This window comes from Drosophila ananassae, chromosome 2R (assembly GCF_017639315.1).
Source record: "Drosophila ananassae strain 14024-0371.13 chromosome 2R, ASM1763931v2, whole genome shotgun sequence".
Classification (NCBI taxonomy): domain Eukaryota; kingdom Metazoa; phylum Arthropoda; class Insecta; order Diptera; family Drosophilidae; genus Drosophila; species Drosophila ananassae.
Genome location: NC_057928.1, coordinates 800,043 through 814,865, shown reverse-complemented (window position 1 = coordinate 814,865; position 14,823 = coordinate 800,043).

The following is a 14,823-nucleotide window of genomic DNA, read 5'->3' as shown; positions in this document are numbered from 1 at the left end:
TTTGTTGACCCTTCAGGTTTAACGGAATTTCACTTTCTTTTGACAATTTTTTCCTTTTGATACTTGTTTCAACCCTTGTACAATTTTATATTAGAAATTAAATTTCTTCGTATAACTCAAAAAATAATTTTTAAATATTTCAATGGTCTTGGATTGAAAAATCATTTAAAATGATATGCAATAACATATTATTTAGTTTTCATAATTATTTTTTCCTTATGTTGCACAAATGATCATAGTGATTTGGTTGGATATAGTTTTCTTAATCAATTTAATTTATTTTTTCACACACCTAATTTGTCTCATAGGTTGCCCAAGTGACCAAATGATCATGGTGAATTGGGTGAATATATTTTTTCCTAATCAATTTTCATTTAGTTTTTCACAAACCTTATTTGTGTCATAGGTGGCGCAAATGATCAATTGAATTGGTAGGGACTTAGGCAAACGGCGTAAAATCGGGGGGAAAAAATTCGAAAATGGGAATACAGGCAAACGGCGTATTCACCAGATTTACTAGCGCCACCTATGGGTCAAATGTAAAATGTGGTGAATTTACTAGCGCCATCTACATGTCAAATGTAAAAATGTGGTGAATTTACTAGCGCCATCTACATGTCAAATGTAAAAATGTGGTGAATTTACTAGCGCCATTTACATGTAAATATTGACATGTAAAAAGATCGGCTAGTCATGAAATTTGACAGGATCATGTAGAAAACTTGTATCGAGTAAAATGATCTGTCAAAGAGTGCTAGCGTTCTCAAATATAAATACATGTAGAAAAAAACTGGAAAGCCCTACCATTAGTTTGCCTGTATTCCCATTTTCGAATTTTTTCCCCCCGATTTTACGCCGTTTGCCTAAGTCCCTACCAATTCAATTGATCATTTGCGCCACCTATGACACAAATAAGGTTTGTGAAAAACTAAATGAAAATTGATTAGGAAAAAATATATTCACCCAATTCACCATGATCATTTGGTCACTTGGGCAACCTATGAGACAAATTAGGTGTGTGAAAAAATAAATTAAATTGATTAAGAAAACTATATCCAACCAAATCACTATGATCATTTGTGCAACATAAGGAAAAAATAATTATGAAAACTAAATAATATGTTATTGCATATCATTTTAAATGATTTTTCAATCCAAGACCATTGAAATATTTAAAAATTATTTTTTGAGTTATACGAAGAAATTTAATTTCTAATATAAAATTGTACAAGGGTTGAAACAAGTATCAAAAGGAAAAAATTGTCAAAAGAAAGTGAAATTCCGTTAAACCTGAAGGGTCAACAAAAAACCTCGGAACAACGATCGACCTGATGCGGCCCTTTTTTATCAGTTACACTCAGGTGGAAAATTTATGACAAGGCCTCAAGAAAGGACAGGAGATGCCTGCTGGCATGGGAATATATATAAATGTATATTTGTTTGGTTATGTGTATAGGATCCCACACACACACAAACACACACACACCCACGCGTGCACGAAATTAGCCGATCGCCTGTTTACTCCCTACTGGAGGCGTAAGGCTCTAAGCACTATCTCGTGTTTCGAGTCTTCTGATTGGTTTTCCCAATTAATTGACTTGTGGAAATTGGGGGGTGGTTTTCAGGTGTTTCCATTCATGGCTTCAATACATTCAAACACAAGAACCTGTTCTCATTTTTATGGATGAATAGGTTTCTATGATTATTTTAGAGATACAATTTTTAGTCTAAATCTCGCTTTGCCGGTTAGAACATTTTATACGTAAAATTTTGTCTCGAATATGGATCCACAAGTAACCTGCGATTTATGCAACATCAATTACTCTCTGGAAAAATTTTTTAGTCATTATGAGGGGTGTGTTGGTATACCCATCCGGGACAAGAAACATTATTATTACAGATTATGTGATCTTGACATACATTCAGATGAGGAGTTGTATGATGAAGATGATGACATAGAAATCTTCAGGACTACGAAACCTCGTCGTACTTCATGTTCATCTGATTCCCGGGTTGAGGAATACGTCATTATGAATATGTCGTTATTGAATAAATGAATATATGAAAATATTGAATAAAATAATCACAAATATATAAAAATCAAAGCATCTTGTTTCCTTCTCTTCACTTCTTCCTATCCTGTCTTTCATGGCTCCCAGGTCTTTTGATTGGTTTACTCAATTCTTTGATCTGGAAAATTAGGGGTTGTTTTCAAGTGTTACAACCTGTTTTCAGTTTTCGAGGATCGATGGGTGTCAATGTTTATTTTAGGACTCCAATGGTTAGTCTAAATTTAACAGCCCAAGCAGGTTATTGAACTAAACCCTAAAACAGCAAAAAAAAAAAAAAAAATATATATAAAAAACCATGAGTCAAAACAGTGTAATATTTGAAGACAGTCAATCGAGTGATGATCTTTTCCCACTGTCAAATCTCGGAGCTAAAACTCTTGAGGAATTATTTGATGATGTGAAAAATATTTCTTTCACATCATTTTATAATATAATCACACCCACATGGGACTATCCAGAACCCTCAAATATCGACCTTGATGATGATTGGATCGTTCCAAACACTCAGGACATTTCCATATTAGAAGACGATGCACCGAATACGCCATGTTTTATCCCAGAGACACAAGATGAAAATTGTGGCATTCCAACATTTCCAGATGACGATAACATTTTTTCGGAATTAATTCAAGATAAAGATTATTATTTAAAATTAATGAATGAAGAAGATGATGCAATATTAAATGAATATATGAAAAATATTGAATAAAACTATACATAAAATTGTCTGGCAAAATAAAAATTTATATAAAAATTTAATTATGGTTTTTTTATTTTTATCTCACATAAAGCATTAATCATTATATAAATGGATTGATGAATATTGAAATTTATATGATTTATTTGGATGTTTTTATTCTTAAGTTAATTAATTCTATTAATATCTTGGGATGATGCATTAAAAAATGCAAATATAATTCATCTCGGAGCCAGTACTTTTGCACTTCAGGACAAAAGTAGCAGTTATAGTATGATGATCGAGCTTTTGTGATGCTGAAGTTATGCACTTTTAGAATGTGACGTTTTAATCCATAACGATATTTAAATGAGGGACTGTCTATACAAAGATCACAAACGAATGTTTCCATTTCGATATTTATGTTATAAACTGATTTAAAGAACAAACTAAAACTCCTTTTATAGGATGTTATGAGGAAAATATTCAATATGGATACAATATACATAGATATAACAAAATGAAAGAATCATTCAAGCATCTCTTTCAGTCTTATTATCAAATAATAGTTGCATTAAAATTTAAAAATAATCATGTTGACATCTCTTTCTATCATTTTATTTAAAAAGTATATGCCCACAATGAGATGGGATGGGATTTTCCAATATTGAAAAGTATAAAAGAGCGAGATCACTGATTAAATGATTCAGTTTTCTTTTTTAATCGACTCCGGGAGTATATAATATTAATCTAATGGTATGTAGAAATATTTTTCATCCAATAAAAGAGCTCGAATCACTTATGTATTATGTACAAAAGTCTTTCTTAGATACTCTGAATGATCAAAAGCCTGTTATTGGCTACACAAAGATCGAGGACTTATGTATTAATTTTGAGTACAAGATCATTGGGTGTAAGATAAAGAAAACAACATATGGAACTAAAATCGCTATTTACTTAACTGGCAAGGATGACGAACCACTGTGGATATTTTTACCAAAGAGTTATGTAAATAAATTTTCAACTAAAACACCATTTAAGAAATTGAAGGAAAATGGAATAACGCATCTAGTATATAAAGGAAAAGAGATGACTAGATATAGCACTCCATTTTTACAATTTATATCAAAAGAGTGATGGTATAAAAGAGTCTATTCCTTATTGTGAATCATCAGTCTTGTGTCTTCTACATAATCCCAAACACCTCGAAAATGTATTCGCATCAAATCAAACTATTTCTGCTGCAATTTGAGGATATGCTTTTCGAGGAGCACCAAAAAAAACTTGAATATCTAAAAGCAACCCTGGAAGATTTGGAAGAAAAGGAGCTCCTGTACTCAAAATATGGATTTCACTACAAAATATGTCCCTGGAGTGATGATGACGCAACTGAGGGCCCCGACACTTGTAATTGCCACAAACTTCCAATATACATAAAGGAAGCCATGGATATTATGATAAGATATTATAAAATAACTAAAAGAATGTATCAAGAACCCGAAAAATAAAAATATATTTTTTATATAATATATAAAAATTTGTTTATTTTCATATTAAGATTATAAATTCATTTAAAGCATTTACTAAACATTTTTGAAATTAGCTTATCATTATAGGCGAAATCTTTTGTTTTGAAATTCCTGATAAAACTCTTTAAAGTTTTTCGGTTGCTTTTGTAAAGAGCAAATAGCATACAGTAATGTCCACAGGTATTGGAAAAGTATCCTTGCAATTGCTGTTTGTTATAAGTATATTTTGATGCATTTCTCTTTAAAAATGTAACAAATTCTTTTTTCTGGGGATATTGTCCGTAAGAATCAAAAAATTCAGCAGACTTTTTGTTATAGAAGTAAAATGCAACCCAATGCATTCCTGGTTGGTTTGAATAATCAGTGTTAACCACAAATAATGCTGGGTATTCACTAATTTCTTTTGGTAGTTTATCTGCTGGAAAAACGCCTTTAAATATTTTTTTAGTTTGTTGATTGCTTGAAAGCAAGTTCATGATTTGTATTGTATTCATTTTTAAAGAAGTACCCGAATATTTCGATGTTTATCAATATCAATCATAGAATCGTATTCACAATAAACAAGACATGTTACAGCCTCATCAAGAGGTTCAGAGAATCGTCCTTCTATTCTTATTGTTCCTTGAGATATTAAGTTAGAACAAACACTTGAATTTGAGTGATCCGCAGTTAAATCAAATGCTAATATGAAACTATTTTTGTCAAACATTTCCTTAGAAATTTGCAGACCTCGATCATAATGTTTAATTCCGCATGCTCTAAATAGTAAATTATATGCTCTTGAACTTTGTACATTGTTAGAATTCGAGAAATCGAATTCAAGCGCCTGTGAAGGCACTTGTACTCCATTAACTAATAGATTAAATCGTTGAATTTTAAAGTTTTCAAAATTAAAAGGATCTAATCCTCTATTTCCTGAATATGCTCGGTTTTTTACCATACAGAAAACCAAAAAATTTGGAATTTGCCCAATGACAGCATTATCGATTGATAATGTATTATTTCCTGGGTATATTGTAAATGATTTTACTTCAACTTTATTGTATGGGTATATTGCATTTTTTGTTTGTAAAACGTGGTGATGAGCTAATAAAATACTGGGGTTAACTACCACATGGTTCATAAAAAGCTGTGCTTCTAATATCTTAAGATTCGACTCAGTCCCGTCTTCCAATAAATAAAATGCTGTTTTTTCAATATTAAAAGTAATACGCAAATCAACATTATTTACAAGCAGCTTTGGTTGGTTGAAAATATCACCATGAACTTTTCCAAATAATTCAACTTTGTTACTATTTTGAAAGATATTTTTAAGAATTAGACAACCATCACTTTTAAATGGTGTTTGAGTTCCATAATTTGGAAAATATCCTTGTGTTGCTAAATGACTTTCACTTGCATCACAACCATAGTTTAAAATGGTTTGTAAATATGATCTATAATGATAATTGTTGTCACTTTGTGAAACCAGAGTATTATTTAAATATACCGATGAGCTTCTAAATATTGAGTGCAAAATATTATTGGCAACACCAACAGCATTTCCTTCAATATTACTATTATCAATTTTTTTAAGTTGCACAACAAGTTTTAGGTAAACACTTGAAAGGTCTCTATATGTTTCACCATTTCCCAAACAAACGAATTCAATTGATGAGGCACTATCCAATGAAGCAATAGGATTGTATGATACTTCTTCGGTTTTCAAAATACAGCTTTGAGTTGGGTGCGGTGCAAAAAGATCCAATTCGCTTTTCATGCATTCAATGTGGTTACTCATTTTGACTTTGAAAATATATCACTAATTTTAAATTTTGTTGTTGATTTTTTTCTTGATTTTTTTGAATGCGTATGTTTACGTCCTTGCTTAGATGTTAAATGACTGCGTTTTTTTCTTGGTCTCCTCTTTTTATGTCTTTTTCCTTTACCATTTTGTAATTTCGTAATTTTATTAATTGCTTTATCAGATAAATTATGTAGAGCTATTTTACTTTGTTCTTGAATTATATTACGTAAGGGTTTCCGACCTAAATCATTTATAACAGCCTTTCCAGTTTCTGCAGCTTGATTTTTCAATGCATTTATCCCCGAAATTAAAAGTGGTTTAATGTAATTAAAAAGTCCGCTAAAAAAATTTCCAATGCCTCGTCCTTGCTGAACAACTCTGGGTGAAATATATAGACTACCAATATGACTTAGACCCTCACCACACTGATTTAAATAGTATTGATGATAACATTTCGCCATGATTGATAACTTAGTTCTAATTACTAGTTTCCAATATCGATTATATTTATAGAATTTTTCGTCTTTTTCTAAAATGCAGTGTCAGAAAAATTGGTATAGATGAAGTTTCGAAGGGAATTTTATATCCACTTGAATCTGTTATTAATATAGAAATTTCATTTGGTGAATAATTTTCAATAGGATAATATTCAACATTTCTGAACTGCATAAATTTTTCTCTTCCGTTTGTGAACAAAACTCTTAGACAACGAGGTCTTTTGCTTCCTACACATCGAGGCTTAATAATGTCCGTGTAAATAAAGATTGGTCCGTATTCAATCTCATCCGCTTTCAATGGAGCCGCTTTGTAACGGAATGTTTCAGAATTTACTAAGCTTATAAATTCTGATGAATTAGAGCTTGATTCTTCAGATGTATTTTCTTTTGTATCTCTCCGTAACTTTTTATGATTTTTTCCAAAACAATTATTTAAATATATATCAGTTATGCCAACTTCCCATTCATCAGACATTGTTTCTGGAATGTTTACAATATTGGTAAAAGCACACTTTACATTATCAGGAAACACATTTAAAGAGTCATTGCTGAGCACAGTAACAAAAAATTCGTTTTGAAAAAACATTTTAGAATCTTGACTTAGGAATATGAAATCCAATTCAATTTATTTTTACCAATTTGAATATTTTTTTCTTTACGGTTTGCTCTATGCAATTTTTCTAAATCATTTATATACTTAAGATTTCGAAGTGGATAGGGTGAATCTCTATTCTTCTTAACCCTATTTCTCAGTTTCAGTTTCTTTTCAGTAGCAGGTCCTTTAATTATTTTTTTATCATCAACTAATGATTTTTTTACTACCTTATCATCTATGAAAGAAGTATCTGTGACAGTTCGTTTATAATCAATTGGAAATGTTGATGATTTTTCAGTTAAATGTTCCTCATCATCACTGGGTAAATCGGGTAAACCACCTCTTTTTAATGATGACTCGTTCTTGTTTCCTTTCGAAGTACTGGCAGCGGAATCTTTCCAATCATTCGTAATATACGTTTGAGTTTCTACATTTTGATTTAATGAAACCGGTGACTTAGATACCGATTGATGTGAAAAAGCTTTGTTTCTCTTTTTATTTTGGTATGCACATAACTCTTGTTGAATCTTAATCCATTTATCAAAATCACTTATTTTTTTATTATTTAAAATTGGTAAAAATTTTATATTTATAAGATCATTACCTCGATCATTCATTAAAAGTTTATGGTATGCATTTGGATGCATTAAAATTACTTTAGTTAGCTGATGCTTGCTTTTAATCATGATTCAATATTTTTCCAAAAATTCCAGAAAGCAAAGAGCTTATTAAAATAGGCAAAAATCCTCCCTTTTGAATTAGAACTTTTCTCTTAGAATTTAAAGATTGTTTTGGACTGGAAATATGCCGCAATACATTTTTATACTTTTTTAATGAATTCAGGATATTTTTTGAAATTTTATGGTTTCCTTTTAAAGTATTTAACACAATCTCAGACAATACTTTTACAAGCTCGGAATCACTATTACAAATAATTGCTTTTCGAAGTTTATTATTTGCTTTTTTGAGCACATACAATAAATGTTTGTTCGCTTTCAATCGCCTTATGCTCCTTTTGCAAACCATTTTCATCAGAATAACAAACTGAATATAATGGATTAAAAATCTCAGTTCGAAATCTTAACAGGTCATTTATTCCTTGAGTAAGATCAATAAGTAAATAACCATGAGGTTCATTTGTTACTTCCTTATATATTCTAAAAAGTTCTTGCGGGTTTTCAGGATATATCTGTCTAGCTAAACATTGAAATTGTAATTTATCCCTAGGATTTTTAAACACCACAATGTATTTTGTATTTAGTGATATATCTCTTGTATGGGAAGATTTATGAAATATATTTTGAGTTACAACTATTACAGATAAATTTCGATGATGAGATCCTTTCGTAAAAAGTTCACATACATTTTTATTGAATGCACCCATCATCAAATCATCTAATACCAAAAGTATCGGTTCATTATTTTCATTTTCAATAGATTCAGGAACTCCATGGAAATATTCTATGTTACTAAAATTCGGCTTCGCTTGTTCTTCACCATAACACCATATTATTCGAGTTATTGGATCGCTTATTAGATCATTTCTATCATTTATTAAGTTTTTTAAAAATGTTGTTTTACCCGACCCCGAGGGCCCACAAATAAGCATCGTAAAAGGATGAATAAATTGCGTAAACATATTGATAAAAGTTTTTTATTTTTCAATGTTTATTAGCTACAGGTAATGATTCTATTGTTTTTTTTTCCTGATCGCGTTTTTTAGCACAGTCCTTTTCAAAATGAGTATCAGATCCGCAATAGTTGCAGTATATAAGTTGACTGTATCCTTTTTTACTAGGATCATTCCCAAAGAGCCCATCCATTTTTCCAAATCAACTTCTCAATTAAAGATCCAAAATCATACTGATTCTTTATTTAAGTAATTTATACATATGATTCTCCATTAAAATATATATCATAATTGCAGTTTTCTAAAATTATAAACAGTCTAAATAAATTATTTAGAGCACATCTTAGCTTCACTTTTTTGTGAATTTTACAGTTGGTAAAAAAATTTGGATAACATGTAAGACTCTTTCCAATATATATATCGATAATATTATTCGATAGAAACTTGGATAAAAATTCCTTTTTTACTTCACCGCGTACAATTACATTGGCGAACTTGTTAAGTGGCGAAAGTATATCACCTAAGCAGTTATAGGGTATTTCCCCATCCATCCAGTCCAATCCATGAATGTTTTTTCGATGTATATTGTGTTGCTGCAAAGTTTCACTATCCAATTCCTTTAAGCTGTATGGGGGTTTGAAGTGAAAAAAGTTCGGTATTACAGTTCCTCCTGGCATGAAAGCCAATTCTTTAACAAATATTTGTTTGTTATTTCCAACAACATATTGAAAATCTACTATTACAGAATTGCTCCTCTCAAATTTGTTCATTTTAGCCAGAGTTTTGAACGTAAACTGTCTTTTAAGATCTCATCTTAGCTATTTATATACCACTTACATATATACTATATGTAGGTATTACATTATTTACTAGCATACATACCAATATTTATATATATATATATATATATATTTTAGTATATAAACATTATGTATAATATATATATATGTATAAACTGAAACCGGTATGCATATCCCCAATGCTTTATAAGGAGACTATTTCAGTTTTTCATTTTAGTTTGTTAATATCAATCGGTTTCAATGGATACGCTCCAAGCTAAAAGAGATAAGGCAACAAGAAAAAAGCAGGACCATGAAGTTATATTTGGTTTTGAATATTTTGTGGCTCAAAATTTAAAGTTAAAATGCGGATTTTCCACATCGAGAAAATTTACTCCAATGATCTGGATGCAGCAACACAAAAACAACTATATTGGCATTGATAAAGAAGAATGGATGCAGTTGCTCACATACAAGGAATTTATACAACTAAAGCTTGATCAGTATGATTTTCTTATGTCTGATACAATTTTGGATCATCCTACTTTATCTTCTATTAAATGTAGTTTTAGATTTAGAAAGTCAGATAAACAATATGTGCTGGTACTAAATCAATTCGGTAATAAAATTGAGATTGATAGTGAGTCTTGGAGATCATTAATACGTCTAGCAATATTTTTTACAACATTTTTATGTTGGAATACTGTTTTAAAACAACAAATAACCTATCTGTACTATAATCATATTATTCCTAAGTGTGTCTCTTTACAAAAATTTGATATTCAATTATCCGATTTAGAAGGTAATTATGATAAAAATGTTCAAATTGATTTAACTCGTTTATGCTTCGAAATTTCTAAAAAAATGACAAAAGAAATAAAAGAAGATGTACTACATTATAAGAAATCATTAATCTCTAAGAACTCAAACGTTAATAATAAAAAATAAGATTCATAAAAATATAAACATGAGTAAACATCAAGTTGTTGATGAAATACATAAACCTTGTAGAAAAAATTTCTTACGTCGAAGATTTGTTCAAAAAGGGTTTCATGATACTTGGCAAATTGATTTGGTTGAAATGATTCCATATTCCAATCAGAATGGTGGTTATAAATATTTACTGACTGCTATTGATACTTTTTCAAAATACGCTTTTGGTAAACCTGTAAAATCTAAATCAGCAATAGATGTTGCAACAGTTATGAAATCTATATTAAAAAATTTTAAATATAAACCAAAAAATATACAATCCGATCAAGGAAAAGAATTTTTTAATCATCTCTTTAAAGAGTTAATGAAGAAAAATAACATAAATCATTATCACACATTTACACACCTTAAAGCATCTATTTGTGAACGATTCAACAGAACTTTAAAAAATAAAATGTGGAAAATGTTTAGCTTTAATGGAAATTATCGATGGATTACCCATATAGATACACTTGTGGAAGACTATAACAATTCTTATCACAGAACTATAAAAATGAGACCAGTTGATGTTTGCAAACAGAATGAGGAGTTTATTTTGAAAACCTGTTATAACATTGTTAAGGTATTTCCAAAACATAAATATTTAGTTGGAGACCATGTAAGAATAAGCAAATACAAAGGTGTATTTCTTAAGGGATATGAGCCTAACTGGACAACAGAAATATTTAAAATTTCTAAAATAAAATCAACTTTCCCAGCTACTTATGAGCTCGTTGACTATAAAGGTGAACCTATAAAAGGAACATTTTATGAGGCTGAAATACAAAAAGTTAAAGACAAAAATGCATTCCTAGTAGAAAAGATAATAAGAAGGAAAAAAAACCAGGTTTTTGTAAAATGGTTAGGATTTGATAACTCACATAATTCATGGATAAATAAAACAGATTTATTAAAGTGAACATATACAAAATATATTTTATTTATTAAACTTAATTTTTTTATTTACATGTTTTTTTTATTAGTTACAAGTTACATCTTTCAACTTAATTTAATGAATTTAGTATTTCTCTTAATAAATAATGACCGTATGCTAAAGTATTAATATTATCAATTAATACATATCTTTTATCATCCTTATAATAAAGACTTATTTTATTTATTACTTCAGTGTATAATTGGTGCCCTCTACTTCTTATGCATCTTTGTTCTCCGTAATATGTTTTCTTATGTTTAATGCATTCAATATAATCTAAATGAGAAAGTTTTTTTATTACACTATATTTAACCCCCTTAACTTTCTTTATATTAATATCATCATTGGTCGTTTCTACTAAAAATGAATATGCTTTAGCTTTTAAGCCAGCGAAAGAGGTCATAACTTTTCCAGCATTTTCATCTTTAAATAACCCCAATTCTTTATTATTTGCTGGAATTATATTAAATGGATTTATGTTATCATAGTTAGATGTATCGAATCGACTAGGGTTTTCTCTCATTATTGTATAAATATCTTCCTCGCACGAAACTATAAATGAATCTGTATCCATATATATTATTTTAGCTGAGGGACATTCAAGCAATAGAAAGTTATAATAATAATCGTACATCAACCATTTGGATAATTCCAGCACTGAGAATCCAATATATATTGGTTTATCATAAAGAATTGATGTTTTCGTAGATTCAATGGCTGCTAAATTCTCTCCAAATATTTCTAAACTATGGAAATTATGCATTGCAACTCGTTGCCTAAATCCCGGTGAATTTCGCCTAGACTCATAATGAGTTACTAGTGCGATGTTCCTACGCTTTTCAACGTTTTCCATCGTTTTCCCATATACTGCATTGTTCATTAGCTTATAAAAATTTTTCTCAAAATCATTTTTAGCCAATTTGCGATGCTTAGTATTTAAGTCAATATACGGTTTTAACCAGTACGATTGACTAAAAGATAGAATTCGATGTACTTTCTTTAATTTAAGCCCTTGTTGCAAGCATAATTGCAATTGTTTTAAATGGATTATATAACCTTCCTTATCTGTCAAATCAGCTAATAACTTTGGAATCTTTCCTCCTGGGGGCACCTTATTTTCGGGACAAAATGGTAAACTATTATGTTTGTCATGAATATCATCAGGATATTCTAGATCTACTTCTAGAATAAATCCGGTATCTCCTGATGAATCAGTATTTATGATATCAAACATATTTATTTCACTCTCACTTAAAAATTTAAAATTTGAAAATGGGAGTTTTTGGCTCATAGCCCAACCATATAAATTATTTGCATCAATATATGATAAATAATTTTTTGGTTTAGCTTCGTCATAATTTTTCATGTACTTATTATTTGCCTGAGAAATTCTTTGAGTGCATTGAGTTAAACCTCCGCGTATCCCTCTTTTTAAAAAGTTATACATATTGGGATCGCTTATTAATTCTAACTCTGCTTTTGTGTATTTCATCATTGCATCCCATGAAATAGATGGAGCTGAAACATAATTCACTGGGTCTAATTTATAAATTTTTTGGCATATATTGCGGAAGTTTTCAAACACATCTGCTAAAATAAGCACATCGCTTTCTAAATATAATTTCATGTAGTCTCTTAAAGATCTACAATGAAAAGAGTCCCAAATTTCTTTGGCAAAATTGTAGTTGCTTACACTACATTCTTCATCTGTTAACGTATTGTAAAAATATTCCCTAGGAGGAAGCTCTGTTTCATTAAATTTACTAAAACTATCTATATAATCATAAGGAAATACTCCTTTTCTCCTCATTTGCTGGAATTTTTCCCCGCTAAATTTAGATTTTAATATTTTAAAATCATTGTCCTCCATATTTGAAGCTAATTTTTCTAGACTAGAATTCAAAAACCTATTTGAATCTATATACTTAATTGAATAATTTGCTATCCCTTTTTTAAAAATTTTTTGCGATAATGCAATGTATAATTCTTTTGTTGAGGGAATTGGTTTGAGTTCCCCCCCTAATTCATTTATAAATAAATGAATATCATATCTTGATAAATTATGAAAAACTACTGGAAAAAAGGCACTACTTAATTTAAAACTAATTTTACATTTCTTATGAATAGGACCCTGGTATTTACCGCTAAACTGGTCGAAATATTTATCCCGATCGTCCATCTCGATGGGATCATCGCAAGCATAACAGTTCCCATGCTCCTGGTAGTCCTCATCATCAATGTCGAACTCGTGGATTGGCTCCTTGCAGTCTTTCCAATATTTTTGGTAGAGGTCCATCGTCTCATCCTTTAATGTTTGCACGAACATCTTCATGCAGTCAGCTCCTGTAATTTATAAATAGGAAAATTAATATTATTTATTTAAACTTATAATTTTATATTTTAATTTATTTACCATCATAAGTCCATAATTTGTTCAGTTCAGGGTTGTAATTATGAACAACATAAAATGATACTGCACACGCAGTATGTTTTTGTTTAGGCAATGTAAAAGATGCCTCTGGATTATTTGATACCGTTTGATAGTTTTCCAAAACGGCCTCAATATCTGCATAAATCACCACTGGAGGTGATAATTTTTTGGAGAACGCCTTAAATGACGATTTTGTGTTTGGCTCAGGATATATTGATGCCACTTGTCCACACTCCTTTATACTATGTGTCTTATTTGTTGTGCAATAAAATTGCAGGCAATTTCTACAAAAATATCTCTCTGAATTTGAAGAGTTTATTTGTGATTTGCATAATGTTTTTATGCTTGTAATGTATGCATAGTGCATACATTTTTCTTTTAGGTTATTTATTCCCAATATATCTATATGTTTTTGTTTAACCTCTTTGGTTCTTATTGTTGGACCAACGATTCTGTTGTTTATAATTTCGTATACATTTATGCTGTATTGAGTATTATTTTTTTCAAACAGCTGTATACCCTTCTTGGTAATTGGGAACTCAATTCCCGAAAAGTTTAAGCATTCTTGCTCGTGTGTTATAAAGGGTTGACTGATGTCAAAAACCCTATAAAACGATGTTCTTGCAAGTTTTTCCCGAGATGCTTTTTTTTCTGCTGATGTGCTAAACTTTTCTTTAATATGCCTCATATATGAAAGGTGTGCTAAAACACACCACTTAAAACAATAAACGTCATTATTTTTAACGTTTATGAGCGCATTTCTTTTTCTGATGTTTTGCGGGGCTACAACATATCCAGATCCAGGAAGATGTTGTAGCTTAACAGTTTGAATCTCATAATATTCAAACTGTTTTATTGACCAGCCTGAATCCTTTTCCTGGAATTCATCTGCTCGGGCAATTAGCAAATCATTGCAATTATT